A 26,825-nucleotide genomic window follows, 5' to 3' on the forward strand; every position below is an offset into this window, starting at 1 on the left:
GGTGAAAGACTTTGATTACTTTTGATAATGTGAAACGAATTTGACTGCATTTACCAAGATGCATTGGGGCCAACTTTTTGCTGGAGTGTGAGGCAGTGTGCTCCCTTTTTTTTGCACTGTGTCAAATGACGGCTCCCTTGAGCTAACGGGCTGACGAGCCTTGGTGAGGCACCTGCGCACCAGAGTGGTACATAAACCTGAGAAGACGTTTGGTGGCATTTCAAGCAACCCCACAAAATATGCTGCTCTCTGCTGTTGACGGGCGAAACCCAGAAACACGTGTCCAGAGATACACAGCACTTGCTGCACCTACTAAGGTGAAAGACTTTGATTACTTTTGTGAATGTGAAACGAATCTGACTGCATTTACCAAGATGCATTGGGGCCAACTTTATGCTGGAGTGTGAGGCAGTGTGCTCCCTTTTTTTTGCACTGTGTCGAATTACGGCTCCCTTGAGCTAACGGGCTGACAAGCCTTGGTGAGGCACCTGCGCACCAGAGTGGTACATAAACCTGAGAAGACGATTGGTGGCATTTCAAGCAACCCCACAAAATATGCTGCTCTCTGCTGATGACGGGCGAAACCCAGAAACACGTGTCCAGAGATACACAGCACTTGCTGCACCTACTAAGGTGAAAGACTTTGATTACTTTTGTGAATGTGAAACGAATCTGACTGCATTTACCAAGATGCATTGGGGCCAACTTTTTGCTGGAGTGTGAGGCAGTGTGCTCCCTTTTTTTTGCACTGTGTCGAATGATGGCTCCCTTGAGCTAACGGGCTGACGAGCCTTGGTGAGGCACCTGCGCACCAGAGTGGTACATAAACCCGAGAAGACGTTTGGTGGCATTTCAAGCAACCCCACAAAATATGCTGCTCTCTGCTGATGACGGGCGAAACCCAGAAACACGTGTCCAGAGATACACAGCATTTGCAGCACCTACTAAGGTGAAAGACTTTGATTACTTTTGTTAATGTGAAACGAATCTGACTGCATTTACCAAGATGCATTGGGGCCAACTTTTTGCTGGAGTGTGAGGCAGTGTGCTCCCTTTTTTTTGCACTGTGTCGAATGACGACTCCCTTGAGCTAACGGGCTGACAAGCCTTGGTGAGGCACCTGCGCACCAGAGTGGTACATAAACCTGAGAAGACGTTTGGTGGCATTTCAAGCAACCCCACAAAATATGCTGCTCTCTGCTGATGACGGGCGAAACCCAGAAACACGTGTCCAGAGATACACAGCACTTGCTGCACCTACTAAGGTGAAAGACTTTGATTACTTTTGTTAATGTGAAACGAGTCTGACTGCATTTACCAAGATGCATTGGGGCCAACTTTTTGCTGGAGTGTGAGGCAGTGTGCTCCCTTTTTTTTGCACTGTGTCGAATGACGACTCCCTTGAGCTAACGGGCTGACAAGCCTTGGTGAGGCACCTGCGCACCAGAGTGGTACATAAACCTGAGAAGACGTTTGGTGGCATTTCAAGCAACCCCACAAAATATGCTGCTCTCTGCTGATGACGGGCGAAACCCAGAAACACGTGTCCAGAGATACACAGCACTTGCTGCACATACTAAGGTGAAAGACTTTGATTACTTTTGTTAATGTGAAACGAATCTGACTGCATTTACCAAGATGCATTGGGGCCAACTTTTTGCTGGAGTGTGAGGCAGTGTGCTCCCTTTTTTTTGCACTGTGTCGAATGACGGCTCCCTTGAGCTAACGGGCTGACGAGCCTTGGTGAGGCACCTGCGCACCAGAGTGGTACATAAACCTGAGAAGACGTTTGGTGGCATTTCAAGCAACCCCACAAAATATGCTGCTCTCTGCTGTTGACGGGCGAAACCCAGAAACACGTGTCCAGAGATACACAGCACTTGCTGCACCTACTAAGGTGAAAGAGTTTGATTACTTTTGTTAATGTGAAACGAATCTGACTGCATTTACCAAGATGCATTGGGGCCAACTTTTTGCTGGAGTGTGAGGCAGTGTGCTCCCTTTTTTTTGCACTGTGTCGAATGACGGCTCCCTTGAGCTAACGGGCTGACAAGCCTTGGTGAGGCACCTGCACATCAGAGTGGTACATAAACCTGAGAAGACGATTGGTGGCATTTCAAGCAACCCCACAAAATATGCTGCTCTCTGCTGATGACGGGCGAAACCCAGAAACACGTGTCCAGAGATACACAGCACTTGCTGCACCTACTAAGGTGAAATACTTTGATTACTTTTGTTAATGTGAAATGAATCTGACTGCATTTACCAAGATGCATTGGGGACAACATTTTGCTGGAGTGTGAGGCAGTGTGCTCCCTTTTTTTTGCACTGTGTCGAATGACGGCTCCCTTGAGCTAACGGGCTGACGAGCCTTGATGAGGCACCTGCGCACCAGAGTGGTACATAAACCTGAGAAGACGTTTGGTGGCATTTCAAGCAACCCCACAAAATATGCTGCTCTCTGCTGATGACGGGCGAAACCCAGAAACACGTGTCCAGAGATACACAGCACTTGCTGCACCTACTAAGGTGAAACACTTTGATTACTTTTGTTAATGTGAAACGAGTCTGACTGCATTTACCAAGATGCATTGGGGCCAACTTTTTGCTGGAGTGTGAGGCAGTGTGCTCCCTTTTTTTTGCACTGTGTCGAATGACGACTCCCTTGAGCTAACGGGCTGACAAGCCTTGGTGAGGCACCTGCGCACCAGAGTGGTACAGAAACCTGAGAAGACGTTTGGTGGCATTTCAAGCAACCCCACAAAATATGCTGCTCTCTGCTGATGACGGGCGAAACCCAGAAACACGTGTCCAGAGATACACAGCACTTGCTGCACCTACTAAGGTGAAAGACTTTGATTACTTTTGTTAATGTGAAACGAATCTGACTGCATTTACCAAGATGCATTGGGGCCAACTTTTTGCTGGAGTGTGAGGCAGTGTGCTCCCTTTTTTTTGCACTGTGTCGAATGACGGCTCCCTTGAGCTAACGGGCTGACGAGCCTTGGTGAGGCACCTGCGCACCAGAGTGGTACATAAACCTGAGAAGACGTTTGGTGGCATTTCAAGCAACCCCACAAAATATGCTGCTCTCTGCTGTTGACGGGCGAAACCCAGAAACACGTGTCCAGAGATACACAGCACTTGCTGCACCTACTAAGGTGAAAGAGTATGATTACTTTTGTTAATGTGAAACGAATCTGACTGCATTTACCAAGATGCATTGGGGCCAACTTTTTGCTGGAGTTTGAGGCAGTGTGCTCCCTTTTTTTTGCACTGTGTCGAATGACGGCTCCCTTGAGCTAACGGGCTGACAAGCCTTGGTGAGGCACCTGCACATCAGAGTGGTACATAAACCTGAGAAGACAATTGGTGGCATTTCAAGCAACCCCACAAAATATGCTGCTCTCTGCTGATGACGGGCGAAACCCAGAAACACGTGTCCAGAGATACACAGCACTTGCTGCACCTACTAAGGTGAAAGACTTTGATTACTTTTGTTAATGTGAAATGAATCTGACTGCATTTACCAAGATGCATTGGGGACAACATTTTGCTGGAGTGTGAGGCAGTGTGCTCCCTTTTTTTTGCACTGTGTCGAATGACGGCTCCCTTGAGCTAACGGGCTGACGAGCCTTGATGAGGCACCTGCGCACCAGAGTGGTACATAAACCTGAGAAGACGTTTGGTGGCATTTCAAGCAACCCCACAAAATATGCTGCTCTCTGCTGATGACGGGCGAAACCCAGAAACACGTGTCCAGAGATACACAGCACTTGCTGCACCTACTAAGGTGAAAGACTTTGATTACTTTTGTTAATGTGAAACGAGTCTGACTGCATTTACCAAGATGCATTGGGGCCAACTTTTTGCTGGAGTGTGAGGCAGTGTGCTCCCTTTTTTTTGCACTGTGTCGAATGACGACTCCCTTGAGCTAACGGGCTGACAAGCCTTGGTGAGGCACCTGCGCACCAGAGTGGTACAGAAACCTGAGAAGACGTTTGGTGGCATTTCAAGCAACCCCACAAAATATGCTGCTCTCTGCTGATGACGGGCGAAACCCAGAAACACGTGTCCAGAGATACACAGCACTTGCTGCACCTACTAAGGTGAAAGACTTTGATTACTTTTGTTAATGTGAAACGAATCTGACTGCATTTACCAAGATGCATTGGGGCCAACTTTTTGCTGGAGTGTGAGGCAGTGTGCTCCCTTTTTTTTGCACTGTGTCGAATGACGGCTCCCTTGAGCTAACGGGCTGACGAGCCTTGATGAGGCACCTGCGCACCAGAGTGGTACATAAACCTGAGAAGACGTTTGGTGGCATTTCAAGCAACCCCACAAAATATGCTGCTCTCTGCTGATGACGGGCGAAACCCAGAAACACGTGTCCAGAGATACACAGCACTTGCTGCACCTACTAAGGTGAAAGACTTTGATTACTTTTGTTAATGTGAAACGAGTCTGACTGCATTTACCAAGATGCATTGGGGCCAACTTTTTGCTGGAGTGTGAGGCAGTGTGCTCCCTTTTTTTTGCACTGTGTCGAATGACGGCTCCCTTGAGCTAACGGGCTGACAAGCCTTGGTGAGGCACCTGCGCACCAGAGTGGTACATAAACCTGAGAAGACGTTTGGTGGCATTTCAAGCAACCCCACAAAATATGCTGCTCTCTGCTGATGACGGGCGAAACCCAGAAACACGTGTCCAGAGATACACAGCACTTGCTGCACCTACTAAGGTGAAAGACTTTGATTACTTTTGTTAATGTGAAACGAATCTGACTGCATTTACCAAGATGCATTGGGGCCAACTTTTTGCTGGAGTGTGAGGCAGTGTGCTCCCTTTTTTTTGCACTGTGTCGAATGACGGCTCCCTTGAGCTAACGGGCTGACGAGCCTTGGTGAGGCACCTGCACACCAGAGTGGTACATAAACCTGAGAAGACGTTTGGTGGCATTTCAAGCAACCCCACAAAATATGCTGCTCTCTGCTGTTGACGGGCGAAACCCAGAAACACGTGTCCAGAGATACACAGCACTTGCTGCACCTACTAAGGTGAAAGAGTTTGATTACTTTTGTTAATGTGAAACGAATCTGACTGCATTTACCAAGATGCATTGGGGCCAACTTTTTGCTGGAGTGTGAGGCAGTGTGCTCCCTTTTTTTTGCACTGTGTCGAATGACGGCTCCCTTGAGCTAACGGGCTGACAAGCCTTGGTGAGGCACCTGCACATCAGAGTGGTACATAAACCTGAGAAGACGATTGGTGGCATTTCAAGCAACCCCACAAAATATGCTGCTCTCTGCTGATGACGGGCGAAACCCAGAAACACGTGTCCAGAGATACACAGCACTTGCTGCACCTACTAAGGTGAAAGACTTTGATTACTTTTGTTAATGTGAAATGAATCTGACTGCATTTACCAAGATGCATTGGGGACAACATTTTGCTGGAGTGTGAGGCAGTGTGCTCCCTTTTTTTTGCACTGTGTCGAATGACGGCTCCCTTGAGCTAACGGGCTGACGAGCCTTGATGAGGCACCTGCGCACCAGAGTGGTACATAAACCTGAGAAGACGTTTGGTGGCATTTCAAGCAACCCCACAAAATATGCTGCTCTCTGCTGATGACGGGCGAAACCCAGAAACACGTGTCCAGAGATACACAGCACTTGCTGCACCTACTAAGGTGAAAGACTTTGATTACTTTTGTTAATGTGAAACGAGTCTGACTGCATTTACCAAGATGCATTGGGGCCAACTTTTTGCTGGAGTGTGAGGCAGTGTGCTCCCTTTTTTTTGCACTGTGTCGAATGACGACTCCCTTGAGCTAACGGGCTGACAAGCCTTGGTGAGGCACCTGCGCACCAGAGTGGTACAGAAACCTGAGAAGACGTTTGGTGGCATTTCAAGCAACCCCACAAAATATGCTGCTCTCTGCTGATGACGGGCGAAACCCAGAAACACGTGTCCAGAGATACACAGCACTTGCTGCACCTACTAAGGTGAAAGACTGATTACTTTTGTTAATGTGAAACGAATCTGACTGCATTTACCAAGATGCATTGGGGCCAACTTTTTGCTGGAGTGTGAGGCAGTGTGCTCCCTTTTTTTTGCACTGTGTCGAATGACGGCTCCCTTGAGCTAACGGGCTGACAAGCCTTGGTGAGGCACCTGCGCACCAGAGTGGTACATAAACCTGAGAAGACGTTTGGTGGCATTTCAAGCAACCCGACAAAATATGCTGCTCTCTGCTGATGATGGGCGAAACCCAGAAACACGTGTCCAGAGATACACAGCATTTGCTGCACCTACTAAGGTGAAAGACTTTGATTACTTTTGTTAATGTGAAACGAATCTGACTGCATTTACCAAGATGCATTGGGGCCAACTTTTTGCTGGAGTGTGAGGCAGTGTGCTCCCTTTTTTTTGCACTGTGTCGAATGACGGCTCCCTTGAGCTAACGGGCTGACAAGCCTTGGTGAGGCACCTGCGCACCAGAGTGGTACATAAACCTGAGAAGACGTTTGGTGGCATTTCAAGCAACCCCACAAAATATGCTGCTCTCTGCTGATGACGGGCGAAACCCAGAAACACGTGTCCAGAGATACACAGCACTTGCTGCACCTACTAAGGTGAAAGACTTTGATTACTTTTGTTAATGTGAAACGAATCTGACTGCATTTACCAAGATGCATTGGGGCCAACTTTCTGCTGGAGTGTGAGGCAGTGTGCTCCCTTTTTTTTGCACTGTGTCGAATGACGGCTCCCTTGAGCTAACGGGCTGACGAGCCTTGGTGAGGCACCTGCGCACCAGAGTGGTACATAAACCTGAGAAGACGTTTGGTGGCATTTCAAGCAACCCCACAAAATATGCTGCACTCTGCTGATGACGGGCGAAACCCAGAAACACGTGTCCAGAGATACACAGCACTTGCTGCACCTACTAAGGTGAAAGACTTTGATTACTTTTGTTAATGTGAAACGAGTCTGACTGCATTTACCAAGATGCATTGGGGCCAACTTTTTGCTGGAGTGTGAGGCAGTGTGCTCCCTTTTTTTTGCACTGTGTCGAATGACGGCTCCCTTGAGCTAACGGGCTGACGAGCCTTGGTGAGGCACCTGCGCACCAGAGTGGTACATAAACCTGAGAAGACGTTTGGTGGCATTTCAAGCAACCCCACAAAATATGCTGCTCTCTGCTGATGACGGGCGAAACCCAGAAACATGTGTCCAGAGATATACAGCACTTGCTGCACCTACTAAGGTGAAAGACTTTGATTACTTTTGATAATGTGAAACGAATCTGACTGCATTTACCAAGATGCATTGGGGCCAACTTTTTGCTGGAGTGTGAGGCAGTGTGCTCCCTTTTTTTTGCACTGTGTCGAATGACGGCTCCCTTGAGCTAACGGGCTGACGAGCCTTGGTGAGGCACCTGCGCACCAGAGTGGTACATAAACCTGAGAAGACGTTTGGTGGCATTTCAAGCAACCCCACAAAATATGCTGCTCTCTGCTGTTGACGGGCGAAACCCAGAAACACGTGTCCAGAGATACACAGCACTTGCTGCACCTACTAAGGTGAAGGACTTTGATTACTTTTGTGAATGTGAAACGAATCTGACTGCATTTACCAAGATGCATTGGGGCCAACTTTTTGCTGGAGTGTGAGGCAGTGTGCTCCCTTTTTTTTGCACTGTGTCGAATGACGGCTCCCTTGAGCTAACGGGCTGACAAGCCTTGGTGAGGCACCTGCGCACCAGAGTGGTACATAAACCTGAGAAGACGATTGGTGGCATTTCAAGCAACCCCACAAAATATGCTGCTCCCTGCTGATGACGGGCGAAACCCAGAAACACGTGTCCAGAGATACACAGCACTTGCTGCACCTACTAAGGTGAAAGACTTTGATTACTTTTGTTAATGTGAAACGAATCTGACTGCACTTACCAAGATGCATTGGGGCCAACTTTTTGCTGGAGTGTGAGGCAGTGTGCTCCCTTTTTTTTGCACTGTGTCGAATGACGGCTCCCTTGAGCTAACGAGCTGACGAGCCTTGGTGAGGCACCTGCGCACCAGAGTGGTACATAAACCTGAGAAGACGTTTGGTGGCATTTAAAGCAACCCCACAAAATATGCTGCTCTCTGCTGATGACGGGCGAAACCCAGAAACACGTGTCCAGAGATACACAGCACTTGCTGCACCTACTAAGGTGAAAGACTTTGATTACTTTTGTTAATATGAAACGAATCTGAGTGCAGTTACCAAGATGCATTGGGGCCAACTTTTTGCTGGAGTGTGAGGCAGTGTGCTCCCTTTTTTTTGCACTGTGTCGAATGACGGCTCCCTTGAGCTAACGGGCTGACGAGCCTTGGTGAGGCACCTGCGCACCAGAGTGGTACATAAACCTGAGAAGACGTTTGGTGGCATTTCAAGCAACCCCACAAAATATGCTGCTCTCTGCTGATGACGGGCGAAACCCAGAAACACGTGTCCAGAGATACACAGCACTTGCTGCACCTACTAAGGTGAAAGACTTTGATTACTTTTGTTAATGTGAAACGAATCTGACTGCATTTACCAAGATGCATTGGGGCCAAATTTTTGCTGGAGTGTGAGGCAGTGTGCTCCCTTTTTTTTGCACTGTGTCGAATGACGGCTCCCTTGAGTTAACGGGCTGACGAGCCTTGGTGAGGCACCTGCGCACCAGAGTGGTACATAAACCTGAGAAGACGTTTGGTAGCATTTCAAGCAACCCCACAAAATATGCTGCTCTCTGCTGATGACGGGCGAAACCCAGAAACACGTGTCCAGAGATACACAGCACTTGCTTCACCTAGTAAGGTGAAAGACTTTGATTACTTTTGTTAATGTGAAACGAATCTGACTGCATTTACCAAGATGCATTGGGGCCAACTTTTTGCTGGAGTGTGAGGCAGTGTGCTCCCTTTTTTTTGCACTGTGTCGAATGACGGCTCCCTTGAGCTAACGGGCTGACGAGCCTTGGTGAGGCACCTGCGCACCAGAGTGGTACATAAACCTGAGAAGACGTTTGGTGGCATTTCAAGCAACCCCACAAAATATGCTGCTCTCTGCTGATGACGGGCGAAACCCAGAAACACGTGTCCAGAGATACACAGCACTTGCTGCACCTACTAAGGTGAAAGACTTTGATTACTTTTGTTAATGTGAAACGAATCTGACTGCATTTACCAAGATGCATTGGGGGCAACTTTTGCTGGAGTGTGAGGCAGTGTGCTCCCTTTTTTTTGCACTGTGTCGAATGACGGCTCCCTTGAGTTAACGGGCTGACGAGCCTTGGTGAGGCACCTGCGCACCAGAGTGGTACATAAACCTGAGAAGACGTTTGGTGGCATTTCAAGCAACCCCACAAAATATGCTGCTCTCTGCTGATGACGGGCGAAACCCAGAAACACGTATCCAGAGATACACAGCACTTGCTGCACCTACTAAGGTGAAAGACTTTGATTACTTTTGTTAATGTGAAACCAATCTGACTGCATTTACCAAGATGCATTGGGGCCAAATTTTTGCTGGAGTGTGAGGCAGTGTGCTCCCTTTTTTTTGCACTGTGTCGAATGACGGCTCCCTTGAGTTAACGGGCTGACGAGCCTTGGTGAGGCACCTGCGCACCAGAGTGGTACATAAACCTGAGAAGACGTTTGGTAGCATTTCAAGCAACCCCACAAAATATGCTGCTCTCTGCTGATGACGGGCGAAACCCAGAAACACGTGTCCAGAGATACACAGCACTTGCTGCACCTAGTAAGGTGAAAGACTTTGATTACTTTTGTTAATGTGAAACGAATCTGACTGCATTTACCAAGATGCATTGGGGCCAACTTTTTGCTGGAGTGTGAGGCAGTGTGCTCCCTTTTTTTTGCACTGTGTCGAATGACGGCTCCCTTGAGCTAACGGGCTGACGAGCCTTGGTGAGGCACCTGCGCACCAGAGTGGTACATAAACCTGAGAAGACGTTTGGTGGCATTTCAAGCAACCCCACAAAATATGCTGCTCTCTGCTGATGACGGGCGAAACCCAGAAACACGTGTCCAGAGACACACAGCACTTGCTGCACCTACTAAGGTGAAAGACTTTGATTACTTTTGTTAATGTGAAACAAATCTGACTGCATTTACCAAGATGCATTGGGGGCAACTTTTTGCTGGAGTGTGAGGCAGTGTGCTCCCTTTTTTTTGCACTGTGTCGAATGACGGCTCCCTTGAGCTAACGTGCTGACGAGCCTTGGTGAGGCACCTGCGCACCAGAGTGGTACATAAACCTGAGAAGACGTTTGGTGGCATTTCAAGCAACCCCACAAAATATGCTGCTCTCTGCTGATGACGGGCAAAACCCAGAAACACGTGTCCAGAGATACACAGCACTTGCTGCACCTACTAAGGTGAAAGACTTTGATTACTTTTGTTAATGTGAAACCAATCTGACTGCATTTACCAAGATGCATTGGGGCCAACTTTTTGCTGGAGTGTGAGGCAGTGTGCTCCCTTTTTTTTGCACTGTGTCGAATGACGGCTCCCTTGAGCTAACGGGCTGACGAGCCTTGGTGAGGAACCTGCGCACCAGAGTGGTACATAAACCTGAGAAGACGTTTGGTGGCATTTCAAGCAACCCCACAAAATATGCTGCTCTCTGCTGATGACGGGCGAAACCCAGAAACACGTGTCCAGAGATACACAGCACTTGCTGCACCTACTAAGGTGAAAGACTTTGATTACTTTTGTTAATGTGAAACGAATCTGACTGCACTTACCAAGATGCATTGGGGCCAACTTTTTGCTGGAGTGTGAGGCAGTGTGCTCCCTTTTTTTTGCACTGTGTCGAATGACGGCTCCCTTGAGCTAACGGGCTGACGAGCCTTGGTGAGGCACCTGCGCACCAGAGTGGTACATAAACCTGAGAAGACGTTTGGTGGCATTTAAAGCAACCCCACAAAATATGCTGCTCTCTGCTGATGACGGGCGAAACCCAGAAACACGTGTCCAGAGATACACAGCACTTGCTGCACCTACTAAGGTGAAAGACTTTGATTACTTTTGTTAATATGAAACGAATCTGAGTGCAGTTACCAAGATGCATTGGGGCCAACTTTTTGCTGGAGTGTGAGGCAGTGTGCTCCCTTTTTTTTGCACTGTGTCGAATGACGGCTCCCTTGAGCTAACGGGCTGACGAGCCTTGGTGAGGCACCTGCGCACCAGAGTGGTACATAAACCTGAGAAGACGTTTGGTGGCATTTCAAGCAACCCCACAAAATATGCTGCTCTCTGCTGATGACGGGCGAAACCCAGAAACACGTGTCCAGAGATACACAGCACTTGCTGCACCTACTAAGGTGAAAGACTTTGATTACTTTTGTTAATGTGAAACGAATCTGACTGCATTTACCAAGATGCATTGGGGCCAACTTTTTGCTGGAGTGTGAGGCAGTGTGCTCCCTTTTTTTTGCACTGTGTCGAATGACGGCTCCCTTGAGCTAACGGGCTGACGAACCTTGGTGAGGCACCTGCGCACCAGAGTGGTACATAAACCTGAGAAGACGTTTGGTGGCATTTCAAGCAACCCCACAAAATATGCTGCCTTCTGCTGATGACGGGCGAAACCCAGAAACACGTGTCCAGAGATACACAGCACTTGCTGCACCTACTAAGGTGAAATACTTTGATTACTTTTGTTAATGTGAAACGAATCTGACTGCATTTACCAAGATGCATTGGGGCCAACTTTTTGCTGGAGTGTGAGGCAGTGTGCTCCCTTTTTTTTGCACTGTGTCGAATGACGGCTCCCTTGAGCTAACAGGCTGACGAGCCTTGGTGAGGCACCTGCGCACCAGAGTGGTACATAAACCTGAGAAGACGTTTGGTGGCATTTCAAGCAACCCCACAAAATATGCTGCTCTCTGCTGATGACGGGCGAAACCCAGAAACACGTGTCCAGAGATACACAGCACTTGCTGCACCTACTAAGGTGAAAGACTTTGATTACTTTTGTTAATGTGAAACGAATCTGACTGCATTTACCAAGATGCATTGGGGCCAACGTTTTGCTGGAGTGTGAGGCAGTGTGCTCCCTTTTTTTTGCACTGTGTCGAATGACGGCTCCCTTGAGCTAACGGGCTGACGAGCCTTGGTGAGGCACCTGCACACCAGAGTGGTACATAAACCTGAGAAGACGTTTGGTGGCATTTCAAGCAACCCCACAAAATATGCTGCTCTCTGCTGATGACGGGCAAAACCCAGAAACACGTGTCTAGAGATACACAGCACTTGCTGCACCTACTAAGGTGAAAGACTTTGATTACTTTTGTTAATGTGAAACGAATCTGACTGCATTTACCAAGATGCATTGGGGCCAACTTTTTGCTGGAGTGTGAGGCAGTGTGCTCCCTTTTTTTTGCACTGTGTCAAATGACGGCTCCCTTGAGCTAACGGGCTGACGAGCCTTGGTGAGGCACCTGCGCACCAGAGTGGTACATAAACCTGAGAAGACGTTTGGTGGCATTTCAAGCAACCCCACAAAATATGCTGCTCTCTGCTGATGACGGGCGAAACCCAGAAACACGTGTCCAGAGATACACAGCACTTGCTGCACCTACTAGGGTGAAAGACTTTGATTACTTTTGTTAATGTGAAACGAATCTGACTGCATTTACCAAGATGCATTGGGGCCAACTTTTTGCTGGAGTGTGAGGCAGTGTGCTCCCTTTTTTTTGCACTGTGTCAAATGACGGCTCCCTTGAGCTAACGGGCTGACGAGCCTTGGTGAGGCACCTGCGCACCAGAGTGGTACATAAACCTGAGAAGACGTTTGGTGGCATTTGAAGCAACCCCACAAAATATGCTGCTCTCTGCTGATGACGGGCGAAACCCAGAAACACGTGTCCAGAGATACACAGCACTTGCTGCACCTACTAGGGTGAAAGACTTTGATTACTTTTGTTAATGTGAAACGAATCTGACTGCATTTACCAAGATGCATTGGGGCCAACTTTTTGCTGGAGTGTGAGGCAGTGTGCTCCCTTTTTTTTGCACCTATTTGGATGTAATCTCAGACAGCTTCATTCATGCAATTTTTGTAGTGTTTGCTTAGATTTGTGTGCACTATTGTATGTGTTAGTGTTGCATGGTGACAACATTTTGCTGCCACTATTTGTGACTTAGATATCCCTTGAGGAAGCATTATTCTGTCCAACACAGCATGATGGTGTATGGTTTCTCACTTCATCAGATATTACCCTCAGGAAGGGCAGAGTATGATGCAATCATGGCCACTGTGCAGATTTATCTGACTACATAATATCAGGACAGTTGTATTGACAAGCTACGTAATTTGACAGTAGGCACATTTCAGTTATCTACTGCACAGTTGATGTGTCACATTACCTAGAGACAGATTTGTTGTGTAAGTGCTATTTATTGAAAAGTGCTGTAGTGCTAAATGTACATTGTCCATGATTGTGAGTCCATTATAGTGACATCTTACATTGACATCTACACAAGGGGTTAAGGAAATGCTTTTGACATGCTGAGGTGATGTTTCAGACAGTGCAGAGGGACAGGATTTGCCAATGAGTAAGAGAGAGACATTCACTGGGTAGGCTGACAAGATATACAGTGGTTAGCAGAACAGTCATTGCGTAGAGTTGTTGTAAGACTGGCATGTTACAAAACACAGGACCGTGGTAATAGTTGGCCATGTGGCAGGGACTAGTGCTTCCGGGTACTTTTCCATGTGAATGTGATCTGTTCCATGTCTTCTTCTTCTGATGTGTGTGTTGCCTCCTCTGTCCTTGTTGGTGGTGGTTGTGAAGGGGCAACACACACCTCAGTGTTAGAAGACGTGGAGTCAGACATCCCGGTCGCTGCTACCTGTGAAGGTCTTAAGGGCAGTACTGCTGCAAGGAGGATCTGCTGATTCTTAAGAATAGCAGCCACATCACGATGGTAGGCAGCCAGGTCGGCCCTGAGGGGTTCAATGTTGCATTCGTGCACGCGTTGACAGGATTGCTGTTGTAGGTGTTGGGTCAACTGTATTACAGCTGTGCTGATTTCCTTCAGGCTTTTTTGCTGTTCCTGCAAGATAGATGTTAGCGCTTGCATAGCTGCTGCCTGATCTGCAGATGACATCATGCACGAGCGCCCCACCCTCAAGGCTGGCTGCCATAGTTTGCATCCCTACCTGCACCTCATTGGCCAGCTCCCGCTGTACTCCGACTACAGTTCTTTCAAAGCTGGTGCCTGTGTCGTCTGAGTCCTCAGCTGTATTGGAGCTGGCAGGTCTTACAATTGGGGTGGTGGGTGGGTCCTCTGTGATGGCTGCTTGTTCTGTGCTCCTCCTTGTGACTGAAGGTGGGGTCTGGAGGGTTCCAAGGACCTCTTGGATGGTCTCCTGGGGAATGTTTGTCAGCTCGTCATCCATGTCATCACGGTATTCTGGGACAGGCATATCCACAGGAGATTCATCTTCCTCTGCAATGAAACGGGGTACAATTAGTGGGTCTGTGTTTTGGCATTAGTGATGTGACATGCCTGCCTTGTGATGAATTCACATTGTGATCTTGTTTCGTGTTCATTGCTCCAGTCTTTCAGATGGGCATTCTCCCAGGCCTTTGGCCCACCTGCATGTCACATGTATAGTATTAAGTTATTGGACTTCTCTGCATCATCTCCTCTAGGATTGTTTTAGGCCAAATAGTGAATTGCCACCTTCTTGTCCTACTCAACCCTCCATCTACATCCATTCTCATGGTGAGGCCTTTCACTCACTGTGGGTGTTCTGATGGCACTGGCAGCACACTTAACAATCTGGACCTGCCCCAGTCTCTGATCTTTCACATCCACTTAAATGTAGTTGACATGTAGCATATCTTATGCATAGCATTGTTATGGCAAGATATGGATGTTGGAATTGGTAATGTGTACAGCTGATGTTGGGAATGTGTGGTACACTGGATTGCCCTGATAATCGTAGCAGTGTCCTATTTCCTCCACTGACTGTGCAGGTGTTTTCAGTGACCAGTTACATGTGTCCTCCCCCTTGATGCTGATGTCTGAGCAGTATGACATTTGGGATGTTACACTGTGACCCAGGCACAGGATGGACCCTGACATATGCAGAATGGGTATGTCCTTAGTGCTGTGTAGCTCCTATTTTTGTTGACATTGGCTGATGTTTGCGACAACTATGGGCATTGACATTTGACAGTACTGGGGCCTTTGTCTTTTTTTAGGGGATTACTGGAGCTGTCATCCTCAACCCTCTAATTTAGGTGTGTATGATCCATGGGGAAGTTACTGCCATTGGCTACTTGAGCTGCACACAGAGCGGAGGTGGTAGTGGCAACTGTTGTCGCAGTTACATTCCAGTTGTCGGTATGGCTAGAGGTTGTTAATAGGGCCCTAATTAATGTAGGGGGTATGGTGGCTGACGTGTGCCGGGATGTCAGTTTGACGTTGTGCCCTTCCCTCCTGGCGTGGCTCTCCCTTTGCTCCATCGTTGGCATGGCAGCATGCCCCCATGGGACTGTTGTTGGTGTAGTGTAATGGTGTGCCCCAGCTTCTGTCTGTGCAGGCCATGCCCCCATGCCATCCCCCTTTACCCATGCCACTCCATGTATATGATGACTTCCATGCATTTTGTGGTCAGTATCCCCCCTAGTTGTAGTTGACATTAGTGCATTTTAATTCCTCATGCGACTTACCCTGCATGTGCGTTGTCTCCTTGTAGTCTGTGCTGTCCTGTCCTTGAATCCCTGTGATGATCTCCTCAGGGATGACGGCTGCGACCATCTCCTCCATGTGGTCAAGGGCCTCCTAGTGTGCTGGACTCTCACCTCCAGTCTGCAGTGCTGCCTTCCTGTTCCTGGCCATCTTTTGCTTGGTCCTGCGCTTGCAGTCATGCCAGCGTTTCTTGCACTCGATGACTGTTCTGCGTACTTCTGCCACACTGTTGATCTTGTCGACAATTTGTTGCCATATAGCTTCTCTCCTACTAATTTGCAATTTTGAGGTGACAAACAGTAGGTGCTGGTGTTCCGTCACCTCTTTAATCAGAATTTCCTGCTCCTCTGCACTGAAGCGACACTTTCTTTTCTTCTTAAAAGTGTCCTGGTTCTTGTGTGGGTCCTCCTGGCTGGTTCCTGGTCTGTTGTCATCTTCCTGGGGTCTGTAGAGGCATCTGGGATCCATTTTGGCTCTCCTCTGTTGAAATGGCAGTGTTCGCAGGGATTTTTTACGCTTTTTGTGTCAAAAAACACCGCATATCCGGTATGAGGGGTCGTAAAGCGACCCACAGTCATTTCTGCTGCGTTAACGTTGTTTTGCTTTAGGACTTGACGCTGCGGTGTGCGAAAAAAAGAATGACTCACACCTGTGGTTTGCGCTGCAGTGCGTCAAAGTATAAATTTGACGCCCGCACGGTGCTCCAAAATGGCATTAACCGGCGGTATTATTTTTGACGCAAAACTGCACCGGCGCAGTTTTGCGTCAAAAAGTATAAATATGGCCCAAAGTCTTTAGGAGTTTGTTCTAGTCAAAGGGAATCTGAATCTCTAACTAGCGAAAACACTCATCCTACTGAAACTGAAGTAGTTGAAAATCCCTGCCAGTATCTTTCCATGGTCTGTATATGGTAGTGAATGGTATCTTCTCACTGGACTTTTATCTTTTGGTCCAAGCATCAGGATGACCTTGGATCACCCTCAATATCCAGGAATCTGAAGGGGAGTTAACACTCCTTGTCCTTGGCAACCTGTCTTCCCACACCCCTTTATCTACAACTAACAATAAGCTTTTTATTAACTGTAAACGTCTGCAGACATACCTCCAAATAGAAAATTATGCAGAAGGAGCAAAATTTCCTCATTGAAGATTAAACACAGAAAAAGCATTTCAGGTCTTAACTCCTGCTAACTTAGTATAGATCTCAATGCACATTCAAATACACGGTTATACATCTGTGAACACATTTTTCATCCTTCGCAGAAATCAAATGCACAACAAGGATGACAAACCTTTTGACCCAGTAAGATATGTGGTGAACCATAAACAATTACTTCAACAATTCCCTAATAATTTAGACAGCATGACTAATGTAGCCACTGAAGGAAAACGCAAAGCTTTATTACAAAATCAGCCTCAAAGTCATGTAGACAACGCACAAAACGAAGTTAGAAAGATACATAATCGCCCTTGTCGGTCACAAGAACTGAAAGCCAGAACCTGGGGTGGGACTACGTCCCCCAGGCTCCCTTGCAGCTACTTCGCACTCTTAAGGGCTTCCTGACTCCCGCACCGCGGGACGCCCTTGTTGGTCACCAGAACTGGGAGCCAGAACCTGGGGTGGGACTACAACCCCCAGGCTCCTTTGCAGCTACTTCGCGCTCTTAAACGCTTCCTGACTCCCACAGAGCGGGACGCGCGCGGGCCTGCACCCGGGCGAAGCTCGGGCCAAGGGCGGGCCTATCCGCGCCCGTCAGAGCCTGGAGGAGACTGGGCTGGGCCACCCCTCTAACATTAACGCTAGGAAGGTGAAGTATAAATCGCCACTTTATTAACCAAAAAGTTTTACTGTTTATGCATCAAGCCTATCTTACATTTTATTGGATTTTCTGTATTGCACATGAATAGGCGGCTAGCCAGTAAAGAAGTGTGCCAAAGTAATAATAATTGGGTATTTTAGTGCAGAACTAAAACGTAGAGATGGGTAAGAGGAAGCAACCGAACAAGGATCACACATCAATAATAAAGTATATCTCAGGTGCAATGGGGGACATTGATAAGCAGATTACAAATGTTGAAGAAAGGCTACTAACACAAAGGACCCCTGTGGAGGTTCCAACTCTGCACAATAATCCCCCAACTGTAGATTCAGACCCCATACATCAGTCTCAGGTAATGGAAAATAGGGGCCAGGATGAGGCCCGAAATGGTTGTATTCAATACATAAATGAGTCCATATTAGAGGTTGATGACTTCCCCCGCCATCTAAACGTATACGGAAGCCTCGAGTACCTCAAAGGGGAAGTACTTCAAGTCCCCTCATAGCCGAACCTCGTAACAAGGATGGCATAGGCAACCAACCTAATGGACACCTACAAACTATAATTCTCATTACGAAACCCCTAAAGAAGACAAATGAAATTACAGTAAAAGCACAAGTAAACATTTCAGATACTATTAAAGCCTTAGAACATATAGTCAAAGCATCATTTGATACACTGTTAAATTGTCTAATTCAAGTGGAGAACAATGTGGAGGCTATTCTTGATTTAGTCAAGACACAAATGGCTGACCCAATTTCTATACCTTGCCAACCTAGTGGTGCAACCGACTCAAATTTAAGCTCTGTCACGGAGCGGCAACCCTTGCTGATCACATCTTTACCCAATCAGCCTCCCATAGAGTCTTATACACACATAGGCGGTACCGGTAGCGTACATCAAACTACGATGGCACATACCAGCACTAGTGGCTTGGAGATTTATAACACGTCTTACTGCCCCCGGATACAACACTATCACCAAGTTATATTTTACAATTACCTCCCGCAGCGACCCTCTATGTAGTGGTTCTTGCGAACGTTCCTATCATACCTGGGGAGAACCGGGAAACATGGACAGCGTTAAGGAACAAATTCTTAAATTGGATAGGTCCCTGTATGGAACCCAGTATGATTGGCATTCTATTTGAAGACATAAAAATGGTTAGGAGAGTTAAATTGGTAGGCAGGAGCCAGAAATCATTAAGGGGAGTGTGAGAAAGTAGCCTCTTTCTAGCCTTGTTACCCCCACTTTTGGCCTGTTTGCGAGTGTATGTCAGGGTGTTTTCACTGTCTCACTGGGATCCTGCTAGCCAGGGCCCAGTGCTCATAGTGAAAACCCTATGTTTTCAGTATGTTTGTTATGTGTCACTGGGACCCTGCTAGTCAGGACCCCAGTGCTCATAAGGTTGTGGCCTATATGTGTGTGTTCCCTGTGTAGTGCCTAACTGTCTCACTGAGGCTCTGCTAACCAGAACCTCAGTGGTTATGCTCTCTCATTTCTTTCCAAATTGTCACTAACAGACTAGTGACCATTTTTACCAATTTACATTGGCTTACTGGAACACCCTTATAATTCCCTAGTATATGGAACTGAGGTACCCAGGGTATTGGGGTTCCAGGAGATCCCTATGGGCTGCAGCATTTCTTTTGCCACCCATAGGGAGCTCTGACAGTTCTTACACAGGCCTGCCACTGCAGCCTGAGTGAAATAACATCCACGTTATTTCACAGCCATTTTACACTGCACTTAAGTAACTTATAAGTCACCTATATGTCTAACCTTTACCTGGTAAAGGTTAGGTGCAAAGTTACTTAGTGTGAGGGCACCTTGGCACTAGCCAAGGTGCCCCCACATTGTTCAGAGCCAATTCCCTGAACTTTGTGAGTGCGGGGACACCATTACACGCGTGCACTACATATAGGTCACTACCTATATGTGGCTTCACAATGGTAACTCCGAATATGGCCATGTAACATGTCTATGATCATGGAATTGCCCCCTCTATGCCATCCTGGCATAGTTGGCACAATCCCATGATCCCAGTGGTCTGTAGCACAGACCCTGGTACTGCCAAACTGCCCTTCCTGGGTTTCACTGCAGCTGCTGCTGCTGCCAACCACTCAGACAGGCATCTGCCCTCCTGGGGTCCAGCCAGGCCTGGCCCAGGATGGCAGAACAAAGAACTTCCTCTGAGAGAGGGTGTGACACCCTCTCCCTTTGGAAAATGGTGTGAAGGCAGGGGAGGAGTAGCCTCCCCCAGCCTCTGGAAATGCTTTGTTGGGCACAGATGTGCCCAATTCTGCATAAGCCAGTCTACACCGGTTCAGAGGACCCCTTAGCCCTGCTCTGGCGCGAAACTGGACAAAGAAAAGGGGAGTGACCACTCCCCTGACCTGCACCTCCCCTGGGAGGTGTCCAGAGCTCCTCCAGTGTGCTCCAGACCTCTGCCATCTTGGAAACAGAGGTGCTGCTGGCACACTGGACTGCTCTGAGTGGCCAGTGCCACCAGGTGACGTCAGAGACTCCTTGTGATAGGCTCCTTCAGGTGTTGCTAGCCTATCCTCTCTCCTAAGTAGCCAAACCCTCTTTTCTGGCTATTTAGGGTCTCTGTCTCTGGGGAAACTTTAGATAACGAATGCAAGAGCTCATCCGAGTTCCTCTGCATCTCTCTCTTCACCTTCTGCCAAGGAATCGACTGCTGACCGCGCTGGAAGCCTGCAAACCTGCAACATAGTAGCAAAGACGACTACTGCAACTCTGTAACGCTGATCCTGCCTGTAGGAGGCTGGACTGGCTTGTAGTGAGTACCAAGGGGTACTTGCACCTTGCACCAGGCCCAGTTATCCCTTATTAGTGTATAGGGTGTCTAGCAGCTTAGGCTGATAGATAATGGTAGCTTAGCAGAGCAGCTTAGGCTGAACTAGGAGACGTGTGAAGCTACTACAGTACCACTTAGTGTCATATGCACAATATCATAAGAAAACACAATACACAGTTATACTAAAAATAAAGGTACTTTATTTTTATGACAATATGCCAAAGTATCTTAGAGTGTACCCTCAGTGAGAGGATAGGAAATATACACAAGATATATATACACAATAGCAAAAATATGCAGTATAGTCTTAGAAAACAGTGCAAACAATGTATAATTACAATAGGATGCAATGGGGAAACATAGGGATAGGGGCAACACAAACCATATACTCCAGAAGTGGAATGCGAACCACGAATGGACCCCAAACCTATGTGACCTTGTAGAGGGTCGCTGGGACTATTAGAAAATAGTGAGAGTTAGAAAAATAACCCTCCCCAAGACCCTGAAAAGTGAGTGCAAAGTGCACTAAAGTTCCCCTAAGGACAAAAGAGTCGTGTTAGAGGAATAATGCAGGAAAGACACAAACCAGCAATGCAACAACTGTGGATTTCCAATCTAGGGTACCTGTGGAACAAGGGGACCAAGTCCAAAAGTCACAAGCAAGTCGGAGATGGGCAGATGCCCAGGAAATGCCAGCTGCGGGTGCAAAGAAGCTTCGACTGGACAGAAGAAGCTGAGGTTTCTGCAGGAACGAAAAGGGCTAGAGACTTCCCCTTTGGTGGACGGATCCCCCTTGCCTTGGAGAGTCGTGCAGAAGTGTTTTCCCGCCGGAAGAACGCCAACAAGCCTTGCTACACGCAAATCGTGCGTTTGGCGTTTTTGGACGCTGCTGGGGCCCAGGAGGGACCAGGAGGTCGCAAATTGGACCTGCAGAGAGAGGGGACGTCGAGCAAGACAAAGAGCCCTCACTGAAGCAGGTAGCACCCGGAGAAGTGCCAGAAACCGGCACTACGAGGATGCGTGAAACGGTGCTCGCCGAAGTTGCACAAAGGAGTCCCACGTCGCCGGAGACCAACTTAGAAAGTCGTGCAATGCAGGTTAGAGTGCCGTGGACCCAGGCTTGGCTGTGCACGAAGGATTTCCACCGGAAGTGCACAGGGGCCGGAGTAGCTTGCAAAGTCGCGGTTCCCAGCAATGCAGCCCAGCGAGGTGAGGCAAGGACTTACCTCCACCAAACTTGGGCTGAAGAGTCACTGGACTGTGGGGGTCACTTGGACAGCGTCGCTGGATTCGAGGGACCTCGCTCGTCGTGCTGAGAGGAGACCCAAGGGACCGGTAATGCAGCTTTTTGGTGCCTGCGGTTGCAGGGGGAAGATTCCGTCGACCCACGGGAGATTTCTTCGGAGCTTCTGGTGCAGAGAGGAGGCAGACTACCCCCACAGCATGCACAAGCAGGAAAACAGTCGAGAAGGCGGCAGGATCAGCGTTACAGAGTTGCAGTAGTCGTCTTTGCTACTATGTTGCAGGTTTGCAGGCTTCCAGCGCGGTCAGCGGTCGATTCCTTATCAGAAGGTGAAGAGGGAGATGCAGAGGAACTCGGCTGAGCTCATGCATTCGTTATCTAAAGTTTCCCCAGAGACAGAGACCCTAAATAGCCAGAAAAGAGGGTTTGGCTACCTAGGAGAGAGGAAAGGCTACTAACACCTGAAGAAGCCTATCAGCAGGTGTGAGAAGGTAGCCTTTTTCTAGCCTTGTTACCCCCACTTTTGGCCTGTTTGTGAGTGTATGTCAGGATGTTTGTCACTGTTTTCACTGTCTCACTGGGATCCTGATGGCTAGGCCTCAGTGCTCATAGTGAAAACACTATGTTTTCAGTATGGTTGTTATGTGTCACTGGGATCCTGCTAGTCAGGACCCCAGTGCTCATAGGTTTGTGGCCTATATGTATGTGTCACTGGGACCCTGTCACACAGGGCCCCAGTGCTCATAGGTGTGCATGTATATGTTCCCTGTGTGGTGCCTAACTGTCTCACTGAGGCTCTGCTAACCAGAACCTCAGTGGTTATGCTCTCTCATTACTTTCAAATTGTCACTGACAGGCTAGTGACCATTTTTACCAATTTACATTGGCTTACTGGAACACCTTTATAATTCCCTAGTATATGGTACTGAGGTACCCAGGGTATTGGGGTTCCAGGAGATCCCTATGGGCTGCAGCAATTCTTTTGCCACCCATAGGGAGCTCTGACAATTCTTACACAGGCCTGCCACTGCAGCCTGAGTGAAATAACGTCCACGTTATTTCACAGCCATTTTACACTGCACTTAAGTAACTTATAAGTCACCTATATGTCTAACCTTTACCTGGTAAAGGTTAGGTGCAAAGTTACTTAGTGTGAGGGCACCCTGGCACTAGCCAAGGTGCCCCCACATTGTTCAGAGCCAATTCACTGAACTTTGTGAGTGCGGGGACACCATTACACGTGTGCACTACATATAGGTCACTACCTATATGTAGCTTCACCATGGTAACTCCGAATATGGCCATGTAACATGTCTATGATCATGGAATTGCCCCCTCTATGCCATCCTGGCATAGTTGGCACAATCCCATGATCCCAGTGGTCTGTAGCACAGACCCTGGCACTGCCAGACTGCCCTTCCTGGGGTTTCACTGCAGCTGCTGCTGCTGCCAACCCCTCAGACAGGCAGCTGCCCTCCTGGGGTCCAGCCAGGCCTGGCCCAGGATGGCAGAACAAAGAACTTCCTCTGAGAGAGGGTGTGACACCCTCTCCCTTTGGAAAATGGTGTGAAGGCAGGGGAGGAGTAGCCTCCCCCAGCCTCTGGAAATGCTTTGTTGGGCACAGATGTGCCCAATTCTGCATAAGCCAGTCTACACCGGTTCAGGGACCCCTTAGCCCCTGCTCTGGCGCGAAACTGGACAAAGGAAAGGGGAGTGACCACTCCCCTGACCTGCACCTCCCCTGGGAGGTGTCCAGAGCTCCTCCAGTGTGCTCCAGACCTCTGCCATCTTGGAAACAGAGGTGCTGCTGGCACACTGGACTGCTCTGAGTGGCCAGTGCCACCAGGTGACGTCAGAGACTCCTTGTGATAGGCTCCTTCAGGTGTTAGTAGCCTTTCCTCTCTCCTAGGTAGCCAAACCCTCTTTTCTGGCTATTTAGGGTCTCTATCTCTGGGGAAACTTCAGATAACGAATGCATGAGCTCAGCCGAGTTCCTCTGCATCTCCCTCTTCACCTTCTGATAAGGAAACGACCGCTGACCGCGCTGGAAGCCTGCAAACCTGCAACATAGTAGCAAAGACGACTACTGCAACTCTGTAACGCTGATCCTGCCGCCTTCTCGAATGTTTTCCTGCTTGTGCATGCTGTGGGGGTAGCCTGCCTCCTCTCTGCACCAGAAGCTCCGAAGAAATCTCCCGTGGGTCGACGGAATCTTCCCCCTGCAACCGCAGGCACCAAAAAGCTGCATTACCGGTCCCTTGGGTCTCCTCTCAGCACGACGAGCGAGGTCCCTCGAATCCAGCGACACCGTCCAAGTGACCCCCACAGTCCAGTGACTCTTCAGCCCAAGTTTGGTGGAGGTAAGTCCTTGCCTCACCTCGCTGGGCTGCATTGCTGGGAACCGCGACTTTGCAAGCTACTCCGGCCCCTGTGCACTTCCGGCGGAAATCCTTCGTGCACAGCCAAGCCTGGGTCCACGGCACTCTAACCTGCATTGCACGACTTTCTAAGTTGGTCTCCGGCGACGTGGGACTCCTTTGTGCAACTTCGGCAAGCACTGTTTCACGCATCCTCGTAGTGCCTGTTTCTGGCACTTCTCCGGGTGCTACCTGCTTCAGTGAGGGCTCTTTGTCTTGCTCGACGTCCCCTCTCTCTGCAGTTCCAATTTGCGACCTCCTGGTCCCTCCTGGGCCCCAGCAGCGTCCAAAAACGCCAAACGGACGATTTGCGTGTAGCAAGGCTTGTTGGCGTCCATCCGGCGGGAAAACACTTCTGCACGACTCTCCAAGGCGTGGGGGATCCATCCTCCAAAGGGAAAGTCTCTAGCCCTTGTCGTTCCTGCAGTATTCACAGTTCTTCAGCCTAGTAAGAGCTTCTTTGCACCAACCGCTGGCATTTCTTGGGCATCTGCCCATCTCCGAGTTGCTTGTGACTTTTGGACTTGGTCCCCTTGTTCCACAGGTACCCTCAGTCAGGAATCCATCGTTGTTGCATTGCTGATTTGTGTTTTCCTTGCATTTTCCCTCTAACACGACTATTTTGTCCTTAGGGGAACTTTAGTGCACTTTGCACTCACTTTTCAGGGTCTTGGGGAGGGTTATTTTTCTAACTCTCACTATTTTCTAATAGTCCCAGCGACCCTCTACAAGGTCACATAGGTTTGGGGTCCATTCATGGTTCGCATTCCACTTCTGGAGTATATGGTTTGTGTTGCCCCTATCCCTATGTTTCCCCATTGCATCCTATTGTAACTATACATTGTTTGCACTGTTTTCTAAGACTATACTGCATATTTTTGCTATTGTGTATATATATCTTGTGTATATTTCCTATCCTCTCACTGAGGGTACACTCTAAGATACTTTGGCATATTGTCATAAAAATAAAGTACCTTTATTTTTAGTATAACTGTGTATTGTGTTTTCTTATGATATTGTGCATATGACACTAAGTGGTACTGTAGTAGCTTCACACGTCTCCTAGTTCAGCCTAAGCTGCTCTGCTAAGCTACCATTATCTATCAGCCTAAGCTGCTAGACACCCTATACACTAATAAGGGATAACTGGGCCTGGTGCAAGGTGCAAGTACCCCTTGGTACTCACTACAAGCCAGTCCAGCCTCCTACAGCAGGAGTCTCTGACGTCACCTGGTGGCACTGGCCACTCAGAGCAGTCCAGTGTGCCAGCAGCACCTCTGTTTCCAAGATGGCAGAGGTCTGGAGCACACTGGAGGAGCTCTGGACACCTCCCAGGGGAGGTGCAGGTCAGGGGAGTGGTCACTCCCCTTTCCTTTGTCCAGTTTCTCGCCAGAGCAGGGGCTAAGGGGTCCCTGAACCGGTGTAGACTGGCTTATGCAGAATTGGGCACATCTGTGCCCAACAAAGCATTTCCAGAGGCTGGGGGAGGCTACTCCTCCCCTGCCTTCACACCATTTTCCAAAGGGAGAGGGTGTCACACCCCCTCTCAGAGGAAGTTCTTTGTTCTGCCATCCTGGGCCAGGCCTGGCTGGACCCCAGGAGGGCAGCTGCCTGTCTGAGGGGTTGGCAGCAGCAGCAGCTGCAGTGAAACCCCAGGAAGGGCAGTTTGGCAGTACCAGGGTCTGTGCTACAGACCACTGGGATCATGGGATTGTGCCAACTATGCCAGGATGGCATAGAGGGGGCAATTCCATGATCATAGACATGTTACATGGCCATATTCGGAGTTACCATGGTGAAGCTACATATAGGTAGTGACCTATATGTAGTGCACGCGTGTAATGGTGTCCCCGCACTCACAAAGTTCAGTGAATTGGCTCTGAACAATGTGGGGGCACCTTGGCTAGTGCCAGGGTGCCCACACACTAAGTAACTTTGCACCTAACCTTTACCAGGTAAAGGTTAGACATATAGGTGACTTATAAGTTACTTAAGTGCAGTGTAAAATGGCTGTGAAATAACGTGGACATTATTTCACTCAGGCTGCAGTGGCAGGCCTGTGTAAGAATTGTCAGAGCTCCCTATGGGTGGCAAAAGAAATGCTGCAGCCCATAGGGATCTCCTGGAACCCCAATACCCTGGGTACCTCAGTACCATATACTAGGGAATTATAAGAGTGTTCCAGTAAGCCAATGTAAATTGGTAAAAATGGTCACTAGCCTGTTAGTGACAATTTGAAAGTAATGAGAGAGCATAACCACTGAGGTTCTGGTTAGCAGAGCCTCAGTGAGACAGTTAGGCACCACACAGGGAACATGTACATGCACACCTATGAGCACTGGGGCCCTGTGTGACAGGGTCCCAGTGACACATACATATAGGCCACAAACCTATGAGCACTGGGGTCCTGACCAGCAGGATCCCAGTGACACATAACAACCATACTGAAAACATAGTGTTTTCACTATGAGCACTGGGGCCTGGCTATCAGGATCCCAGTGAGACAGTGAAAACAGTGACAAACACCCTGACATACACTCACAAACAGGCCAAAAGTGGGGGTAACAAGGCTAGAAAGAGGCTACTTTCTCACACAACCCCCCCCCAAACGAAGGACAATAAGGCTAACCTTGGCCAGTTGAGACTTTATTGTCTAAGTGGTGATAAGTAGAGAGTAGCTCTGCAATAGACTGGTTACTCCCTTTATCATCCACTATATGGTTACTTTCCTGTGGGGATGTAAATCACCCTGTTTGAAGTTTTTTA

The sequence above is a fragment of the Pleurodeles waltl genome, chromosome 10 (assembly GCF_031143425.1).
Source record: "Pleurodeles waltl isolate 20211129_DDA chromosome 10, aPleWal1.hap1.20221129, whole genome shotgun sequence".
Classification (NCBI taxonomy): Eukaryota; Metazoa; Chordata; class Amphibia; order Caudata; family Salamandridae; genus Pleurodeles; species Pleurodeles waltl.